Source organism: Trichechus manatus, unplaced genomic scaffold, assembly GCF_000243295.1.
Source record: "Trichechus manatus latirostris isolate Lorelei unplaced genomic scaffold, TriManLat1.0 scaffold00041, whole genome shotgun sequence".
NCBI classification, from domain to species: Eukaryota; Metazoa; Chordata; class Mammalia; order Sirenia; family Trichechidae; genus Trichechus; species Trichechus manatus.
This window is the reverse complement of record NW_004443977.1, coordinates 12,576,160-12,587,108: the sequence shown is the minus strand read 5'-3', so window position 1 is coordinate 12,587,108 and position 10,949 is coordinate 12,576,160.

Below are 10,949 nucleotides of genomic sequence, written 5' to 3'. Positions count from 1 at the left end.
GTCTTTTTGTTGTTGAGGTTTTGCAGTATCTTGTAGGCTTTAGAGATTAGACACTGATTGGATTTGTTGTAGCCAAAATTTTTTCCCCAGTCTGTAGGTTGTCTTTTTACTCTTTTGGTGAAGTCCTTTGATGAGCTTAAGTGTTTGATTTTTAGGAGCTCCCAGTTATCTAGTTTCTCTTCTGGTGTTTGTACATTGTTACCTATGGTTTATATTCTATTTATGCTATGTATTAGGGCTCCTAGTGTTGTACCTATTTTTTCTTCCATGATCTTTATCATTTTAGATTTTATATTTAGTTCTTTGATCCATTTTGAGTTAGTTTTTGTGCATGAGGTAAGCTATGGGTCTTGTTTCATTTTTTTTGCAGATAGATATCCTGTTATGCCAGCACCATTTGTTAAAGAGACTGTCTTTTCCCCAGTTAATGGACTTTGGGCCTTTGTCAAATATCAGCTGCACATAGGTGGATGAATTTATGTCTGGATTCTCAATTCTGTTTTATTGGTCTATGTATGTGTTGTTGTACAAGTACGAGGCTGTTTTGACTACCGTGGTGGTATAATAGGTTCTATAATCAGGTAGCGTGAGGACTTCCACTTTGTTCTTCTTCTTGAGTAATGCTTTACTTATCTGGTGACTGTTCCTTTTACATATGAAGTTGGTGATTGTTTCTCCAACTCATTAAAAATTGCCGTTGGAATTTGGATTGGGGTTGCATCGTATCTGTAGATCACCTTGAGTAGTATAAATATTTTCACAATGTTGAGTCTTCCTATCCATGAGAAAGGCATGTTTTTCCACTTATGTAGGTCTGTTGTTTTCTTGCAGTAGTGTCTTGGAGTTTTCTTTGTATAGATCTCTTACTTCTCTGATTAGATTTATTCCTAAGTATTTTAACCTCCTGGAGGCTATTGTAAATGGTATTCATTTGATGATTTCCTCTTTGAAGTTCTCTTCGTCGGTGTAGAGGAATCCAACTGATTTCTGTATGTTTATCTTGTATCCTGATACTTTTTGAAATCTATTAGTTCCAGTAGTTTTCTTATGGATTCTTTGGAATTTTCTGTGTATAAGATCATATCATCTGAAAATACAGATACTTTTACTTCTTCCTTACCAATTTGGATTCTATCTATTTATTTTTCTAGACTAATTTCTCTGGCTAGGACCTCCAACACAATGTTGAATAAGAGTGGTGATAAAGGGCATCCTTGTCTAGTTCCCGTTCTCAAGGGGAATGCTTTCAGACTCTCTCCATTTAGTATGATGTTGATTGTTGGCTTCGTATAAATGCACTTAGTTATGTTGAGGAACTTCTGTTCTATTCCTATTTTGCTGAGAGTTTTTGTCAGGACTAAGGCCTTTTTTGTTGGGAATTTTTAAATTACCTTTTCAATCTCTTCTTTTGTTTTAGGTTTATTTAGTTGCTCTACCTCTGTTTGTGTTAGTTTAGGTAGGTTGTGTGTTTCTAGAAATTTGTCAATTTCCTCTAGGTTTTCAAATTTGTTAGAGTACAATTTTTCATAGTATTCTGTTATGATTCTTTTAATTTCAGTTAGGTCTTTTGTGATATCGCCCATGTTATTTCTTTTTCAGGTTATTTGCTTCTTCTCCTGTTTTTCTTTTGTCAGTTGGCCAATGGTTTATCACTTTTGTTGATCTTTTCAAAGAACCAGCTTTTAGTCTTGTTTGTTCTTTCAATTGTTTTTGTATTTTCTGTTTTATCTAATTCTGCTCTAATTTTTATTGTTTGCTTTCTTCTGGTGCCCGATGGCTTCTTTTGCTGCTCTCTTTCTATTTGTTCGAGTTGTAGGATTAATGTTTCGACTATGACCCTTTCTTCTTTTTGGATGTGTGCATTTATTGCTATAAATTGACCTCTAAGCACTGCTTTTGCTGTGTCCCAAAGGTTCTTGTAGGGTGTTTTCATTCTCATTTGATTCTGTGAGTTTCTTTATTCCATCCTTAATTTCTTCTATAACCCAGTAGTTTTTGAGTAAAGTGTTGTTCAGTTTCCATGTGTTTGATTTTTTTCCCTTGCTTTTTCTGTTATTGATTTCTACTTTTATGGCTTAATGGTCAGAAAAGACGCTTTGTAATATTTCGATACTTTGGATGGTGTTAAAGCTTGCTTTATGGTCTAATATGTGGTCTATTCTGGAGAATGTTCCATGTGCGCTGGAAAAGAAAGTATACTTGGCTGCTGATGGGTGAAGTGTTTTGTATATGTCTATGAGATCAAGTTGGTTGATTGTGGCATTTAGATCTTCCATGTCTTTATTGAACTTCTTTCTGGATGTTCTGTCCTTCACCAAAAATGGTGTGTTGAAGTCTCCTACTACTATTGTGGAGCTGTCTATCTCTCTTTTCAATGCTGTTAGAGTTTGTTTTATGTATTTTGGGGCCCTGTCATTGGGTGCATAAATATTTATTATGATTATGTCCTCCTGGTGTACTGACCCTTTAATCATTATCTAGTGTCCTTCCTTATCCTTTGTTGTGGCTTTTACTATAAAGTCTATTTTGTCAGAGATTAATATTGCCACTTCTGCTCTTATTTTATTGCTGTTTGCTTGATATATTTTTTTCCATACTTTAAATTTTAGTGTTTGTGTCTACGTCTAAGGTGTTTCTCTTGTAGGCAGCATATAGATGGATTGTGTTTTTTAACCCATTCTGCCACTCTCCGTCTCTTTGTTGATGCATTTAGTCCACTTATATTCAGTGTACTTATTGATAGGTATGAGTTTAGTGTTGTAATTTCGATGTCTTTTTTTGGGTGTTGTTGACAGTTTCTTTGTTCCACTTAATTTTCTGTGCTGAGTCATTTTTCTTTATGTATTTTCTTCTCATCTTTTTCGTTGTTGTTGATTTTATATTTGCCGAATCTTTGTTTTTATTGTTTTTTATTTTGATGTGTAGGATTGTTAGTTTCCTTAATATTTACCCCTATTTTTCTAAGTTTAAACCAATTTTTTATTTCCTTATACTGCCTTGACTTCCTCTCCATATGAAAGATCTATGACTACATTTTTTAGTCCCTGTTTTTTGTTTTAATATTGTCATCTTTTACATATTGATGTCTCTGTTTCCCTATTTTCAGTGTTTTAGCTTTGATTTTTTTTGTGACTACCCTATCTGGGTTAATATCTGTTTGCTCTGTCCTATGTTCTAGTCTTAGTTTGTTATCTGATGTTATTGATTTTCTAACCGGAGGACTCCGTTTAGTATTTCTTGTAATTTTGGTTTGGTTTTTGCAACTTCCCTAAACTTCCGTTTATCTGGAAATGCCCTAATTTCTCCATGATATTTGAGAGACAGTTTTGCTGGATATATAATTCTTGGCTGGCAATTTTTTTTCCTTCAAGGCTTTATATATGTCACCCCACTGTGTTTTTGCCTGCTTGGTTTCTGCTGAGTAGTCCGAGCTTATTCTTATTGACTCTTCTTTGTAGATGACTTTTCATTTATCCCTAGCAGCTCTTAAAATTCTCTCTTTATCTTTGGTTTTGGCAAGTTTCATTGTAATATGTCTTGGTGACTTTCTTTTGGAATCTACCTTGTGTGAGGTTCAATGAGCATCTTGGATAGACATCTTCTTATCTTTCACGATATCAGGGAAGTTTTCTGCCAACAAATCTTCAACAATTCTCTCAGTATTTTCTTTATCCCCCCCGTCCTGGTACTCCAGTCATTCTTAGGTTATTCCTCTTGATAGAGTCCCACATAATTCTTAGGGTTTCTTCATTTTTTTAAAGTCTTTTATCTGATTTTTCCTCCGATAAGTTGGTGTCAAGTGCTCTGTCTTCAATCTCACTAATTTTGACTTCCATTGCCTCAATTCTGCTCCTATGACTTTCTATTGAGTTGTCTAATTCTGAAATTTTATTGTTAATCTTCTGGATTTCTGCTGGCTGTCTCTGTATGGATGCTTGCAGCCTGTTAAATTTGTCATTGTGCTCTTCTGTAATCTTCTTAAGTTCCTCTGTTGCTTTTTTTGTGTTCCTTGGGTTGTTCTGCATTTTGAATTATCGCCTTCCTGATGTCTTTAAGAGTTCTGTATACTAATCTTTTGTATTCTACCTCTGCTAATTCCAAGAAGTTCTCTTCCTCTGGAAGATTTCTTGATTCTTTGTTTTGGGAGCTTGCTGAATCCATCATGGTCTGCCTCTTTATGTGATTTGATGTGATTTGACTATTGTCTCTGAGCCATTAATAAGTTATTCTATTTATTTATTTTGTTTGCTTACTGTGTCTTACCTTCTTGTTTTGTTTTATTTGATATGCCCAAATAGGCTGCTCATGTGCTAGTTTCATTATTTGTGCCGCTAATGTTCTGTTACCAGGTGGTGAGATCTGTTATTAGTATATGAGCCCAGGAGTTCATTTACTTTTCCTGTATGGATTCGGCTCAGGTGTCTAGGTAGTCGGTCACCAAGTGTGTGGTGCAGGCTCTCACCTACAGTACTGGAAGGGCAGGGGTGATTGGAGTAGGCATAAGTATCTGGCTGCAATAGTAGGTCACACTCAGCAAGGCAGAGGGTAGACGGTTGCCCCTGAGTGTCTGGGAGGAAAGCGTGTCCCTGTTCCCTAGAGTGCGTAGGTGAGTGGGTTTTGCAGCCAGACTATGGGCACCCAATGCTGTTAGCTCTAAGCACTGGGAGGCACCATCTATTCTTGGACCTCTGTCATGGGTGGCTATGTGGCATGGGTGGAGCCACCAGTCCTCAGGCCCCTGATGTGGGTAGGTGAGGACCCTGCTTAATGGGCAGAGCTGTATCAAATATCACAAACCTGCCACGCCACCATATAGCTGATACAGCTGACATTAGGCTTCAGATATATTTCCTCTTGTACTCTGCTAATGAGGGCCTATGCTGTTGAAATGGGCCCATACAGGTCTATGCAGGGGTGAAAGGCATTCAAATTCCATGGACCCATTATGCCTGTGCCTAGGCAAAGTTGCTGTGCCTACCCTCAGTTCTTGGCTTCGAGGAGATGGCAGATTGTTTTTTCCTGTTTTTTAATTTGTTCCCTCTCCAAGGCTGAGAGAATGGCTCAGGGTGCATAACATGTCCTATTTCTGGCCCAGGGGACCCAGCAATTGCTGAGGCCAGCCCTGGGACTTTGTGCAGAGCAGGAAGGGAGCAGATAAATGGGAGAGAGGTTCTTCCCAAATGGGGTGATTTTATCAGTGTAATAGGTTAGACGCATGTACTTATCTTTTGCCAGTTGAGTGCCACTTTTTGCTGGTTCTGGAGGCTTGAGTAGACTCTCCTCCACTAGGTCTCTCCTGATGTGGAAAACGCATCCCGAATACCACTGCTTGCTTCACTGAGCACACCAGCTGATGATCCAGCCTGCAGGGTGCCAGTTCCCACTGGGTCAGATCTGGCAACTTCTTGCTGCTTCTGAATTGTCTCTTCCTCCACCTGCCACTTAGTCCGATTCTTCAACTTTGTCTTTGCTGTTCAGGGCTCCTAGACTGTCATATATAATCAGTGCACTTGTTTTTTCGGATCTGTGTTGGAAGAGGGCCCACCAGAACTGTCTGACTACTCTGCCATATTGGCCCTGCTTCCTAAGATGATATTTTATATTTTTTACAATGAAAGCAGTGTTGCCACGTTAGTGCAAATGTGAAAAGTAGCCAAGCGGAGAATTAAAAAAATACTCATAAACTCACCAAAAAAATAAGCAAAAAACAAAACAAAACAAAACAAAAAACAAACTTGTTGCCCTTGAGTTGACTCCGATTCATAGTGCCCTTATAGGACAGAGTAGAACTGCCCCAAAGGGCTGCCAAGGAGCAGCAGGTGGATTCAAACTGTACTTTTTGGTTAGCAGCCATTTGATGTATCTTCTTCAAAATTTCCCCTAGTCCTAATTTTTGATAATAGTAATAATACATAAAAAGGAAGCATTATTCAATCCTTGGATCAAAAATTACTGTGTGTATTTGCATTGGATCAAAAATTAATATGTGTATTTAGCTTTGAGGTGATATTTTAGTACTCAATGGTTTTAATTGTATGCCTTTTAAGAGCCAGACATCTGATAAATGGTGAACATATTTCATTTTTAAGAAATGGAAAATATGAATAACTAACCCCCTTTTAGGATACTCAAGATGGATGGTAAATGTGTTAGAAAAAAAAAAAATCAGCAAATGTGAGGGTTAACGTCAGAATTAGAAAATTACAGATCTTAGAAATGAGAAGTCATCTAAGTGTGGCCTAGCGCATATTTCTTATTTTACAGATGAGATGATGTAAGTTTGTGAGAGTTTTCCCAAGGCTACACAGCTAATAAGTGAGAAAACCAAGACTAGACTTTTGCTCCTATTCCATTTTCTTCCCTAATGAAATGGGCTTTGTTCAAAAGGAGATACCTCTGGGCCTAGAAGGACCTGAATTGAGGTAGTCCCATTTAGAAAAAAGGTTTCAAACCAGCAGTTCCAGGCCACATCTGGCCCAGACAGTGCTTTCAATAAAAAGTTAAAAAAAAAAAATATTTGTTTAATAGAATTAGTTCCCTACATTCGAAAGTCCAATTTCTGACTTCTCCCGAAACATCCAAACATCTCACAACATCAGTGCCAATAGCTGAATATGGCGCACATAGGCAGGGAGTTCTTTAGACTTGCTACACCTCTCCCGTGCATCCCAGCACCCACTTGCCAGCCTCACTCATGCAGGACACCTGCCTGGACCCAATCCATGGTGTCCACCATGTAATATTGAAGCTAGACAGTTAATGAGAGTGACAGTCTATGGAAATAATTATGCTAACACAAGAGGTAAAAACGAGTACTGTTCCAGACAAACTGGAACGTATTGTCAACCTATTGATAACTGAGTGTGTGAATGTTGTTTTAGACACTAGGGACTCTGTGTGCTCATGTTGTATCTCCTCTTACCTTGCTCATTCCCAGCCACAAGAGAGGAAATAGCCTTCTTTGAAGCCACCAGGGGCTTCTAAGAGTAATAGTTGTCAGAAACACTCCTAGGTAATTTTTTGAAATAGGATTTGGGGCTCTGTTTAGAAGAAACAAGTTAACTGGGAAAATATCATTAGAACTGTAATCTCTTCATCAGCAAGTATTTCTTGAGTGCCTGCTACTTGGTAGACATTTTGAAAAGTATTAAGGGACATAAGGCACATTTCTTGTTTGAAAAAGCTTAGGATTGAGCCTAGAAGATAAACTATAAAAGGAGAAAGAGGCGGAGAGCCAAACAGTACACTAGCTAGTGTATGTGGTACCACTGATGAGTTCAAAGGAATGTGACTTTGCCACGCCTCCAGCTTTCCAAAAGCGCTTTGTGGGGGAAGTGAGACTTCTTGCTAAAATCACAAACAATAATTAGGAATTAAACCAACATAAAAGAGAATAAAGTCATCTGAGGTAGAAAGAAGAGCAAAAATGTTGGTGTAGGAGAGAACTTCTTTGGCCTGATGAACACTAGCCTCTCTCATTTTTCTCAGATGGAGCAGAATTTGCCAGTCTGCTCATTTTGTTTACTCATCAGAGAGAGAGGGAGAGATTATTAACATCCTTTTCGCAATGATGGTTTTCTGATTCTTGGCAAATAATTGATGTATTTTTTAAAGGATGAACAAATGCTGCATTATTTTACTGGCTGAAGAACCACGCTGGAGGTTAAGGTGTACACTTTGTCTCGTTATTAGGTGGGGGAACTAGTCAGGTGCCTGAGCATCATCCTCTAGGTAAATGGTTCTCAACCTTATCACAACGAAAGGTGCTCTTTTTTAAAAATTGTCTTAAATACATACATATAACAAAACGTTTGCCAATTCAACAATTTTTCCATGTCTAATTCAGTGACATTGATCATGTTCATCATGTTGCACAACGAAATCACCATCCTTTTCCAATTTATTTTACCACCGTTAATAGAAACTCAGTGTCCCCTAAGCAGTGACTACCTTCCCCCCACCACTCCCACCCCTCATAAACACAAATAAGCTCTGCTTTCTATACATTTGCCTATTTCATACAAGTGAAATCATAAAGTATCTGTCCTTTTGTGACTGACTTATTTCACTCAACATAATATATTCAAGGTTCATCCGTGTTGCAGTATGGACTTCATTTCTCTGAGTGATATTCCATTATATGAATGCGTTGTGTATATCCATTTATCTGTTGGTGAACACTTAGGTTGTTTCCAACTTTTGGCTATTGTGAACAGGGCTGCAATGCCAGCAGTGTTCTTTTGTAGAAACTATTTTGTAATACCTCTTTTACAATCCTGAAATAAATTAGATTATATAAGCCCTCTGCCACATAATTAAAAATTCAATGTAAATGCCCTAATGGCAATATAAAGAACAAATAAAAGGTGAGTGTTTTATAACGATATATATATATATATATTTCAATATGTGCCTGCTAGGACATGGCCACAATAGAAAACAAATGCTTGTACCTATATGGATCTATGAGAACGCTACAGAGGGTTGTTTTAGTGTTAACATGAGTGTTGTAGTTTTCTGAAATGGTGGACATTTACAAGTATTCTCAATGAAATAAGTTTCAATCTTCCTTCTACTGTAAATTTCATTACTGGAAAATTCAGTGTGTACTAGAAGCGTACAAATAATACTGTGCCTATGCCTATTATTTGGGTCCGGTTAATTATAAACAGCTTATTATTTATTTGGGCTGTCCTCTTTATTCTTGATCACCTAGCAATCTCGGTACCTGCCTCAATAAATTGTTCTCTAGGAGTGACACTACTCATTAAGAAACATTGCTCTGTACCAACCAAAATCCACTATGAGAACAGTTTTAAAGAATGTAAGGAAGATAGAAGACATGATCTAACAAACTCTTAATTCTCCATTAATTACATATCCATGTTGTTGTTAGGTGCCATCTAGTCGATTCTGACCCATAGCGACCCTATGTACAACAGAACAAAACACCACCCAGGCTTGCACCATCCTCACAATTGCTGCTATGTTTGAGCACATTGTTGCAGTCACTGTGTCAGTCCATCTCTTTGAGGACCTTCTTCTTTTTCCCTGACCCTCTATTTTACCAAGCATGATGTCCTTCTCCAGGGACTGGTCCCTCCTGGTAACATGTCCAAAGTACGTGAGGTGAAATCTTGTCATCCTTGCTTTTAAGGAGCATTCTGACTGTACTTTTCCAAGACAGATTTTTTTGTTCTATTCAATGTTCTTCACCAACACTGTAATTCAAAGGCATCAATTCTTCTTTTGTCTGCCTTATTCATTGTCTAGCTTTCACATGCATATGAGGTGATTGAAAACACCATGGCTTGGGTCGGGCATATCTTAGTTCTTAAAGTGCTTCCATGTATCCATAGTAAGTACTAAATGCTGTCGGGAATGCATTTCCATATGCACTTTGCTATAAAGACTGTCTTTGCATTGATTCAGCAGATTTTCCCAATTCTAGGGATACATTGTTGGGTCGAAATTAAATCTATCTATAGGTCTCAGAAATAGGGAAGACAGATCACAGAGAAAGAAGATATAGCGTCTCTAACCCAAGGAGAAAAAGAAATAGTAGCGACACTATAGTCATAGCCAATGCTAGGATAAAATAATTCTGACCATACAGTTTGGAGGATCTCATATCTAATACTGAGCAATGAGTCAGGAAGACAGTGGGAGGGATAAGTAGGAGAAGGTACTGGCCACCTGTTTCCAAGCTGCCCTGAATATCACAGGGTGACAGGCAGGCCTTAAGGCAGTCTAAGGCACCAAGAACCTAGAGTGGGAGTAGCCCTCTCCATATTTGTACATTGTCCAAGGGCCAGTCTCTAGTGTTCTTGAAGCTCCCTTCATGAACAATGTAATTTGATCTCACTTGGATAATGTGATGAAAACACACAGGGTGATTGACTCAGAGCCTGAGAAATACAGGGAGTGATTGGCTTGGTTCCTATGTGACTATGGTATACCTTTAACCTCAATCTTTTCAGGAAAAAAAATATATACTTTTTTCTCTTTTCAAATTAATGAAAAATGATAAAATGCTCAATTAGCCAAGGCGTCATTGAGATGGGCACTTTCATGTACCACCAATAGGAATGTAAATTGGTATTGTTGTATGGGGAGGCCATTTGGCAATAAGGATGAACAAAACTATAAGACAAACTACATAAACAAAACTATGTGAAGGATCTGGATTTGTAAGCCAAATTCATTTAGATTTTTCTTCATTTATAGATCATTTTATACATATATAGATTATTTTTCTTGATTTATAGATTATTTTACAGATAGATTGTTTTTCTTAATTTATGTAGATGTTTTATGGGATAATGTTGAAATATGATACTTATAGATATTTAATTGATAGTTGTTGAGGGATTTTAAGAAAAAAATGTGAGTGTAGTATGCTGAATGAAAACATTAACTTCTATTAAGTAATGAATGCCCATACATGTTATAAATAATAATGTATTATGTGTTAGTTTTCTGATGTGTGTGTGCATGTATATAGATGTGTATATATATATAAGCTTACATTGAAAACTAAGACTGTGGGGAGTTCCGGCAAAATGGTGATCTAGGCAGAAGCACCACGCCGTCCCTCCACAGCAAAGATCCGAAAAACTAAGCCAAACTGAGACCACAACAATCCTGAAACCCTAAAACATCAAATGAAGAGATAAAGAACTCAGCCAAGAACCAAATGGAGAAAACTGACAAGAGAACGGAGAGCGAGCAGAGATTCATGCAGAGGTCCCCTACCAGCTAATGCAGCATGGATCTGCCATCTTGGACTCCTATCGGAGACCAGCAAACAGGGGGTATGAGAAAGCAGCCTCACGGAGCTTCCAGTGGGAGACAAAACAACCGGTAATTGGTGATATACGCTTTCCCACCCCCCACCCTTATTCACCCCAACTCTGCCTCCTCTGCTTCCCGCGGCCACAGTCTCTTGA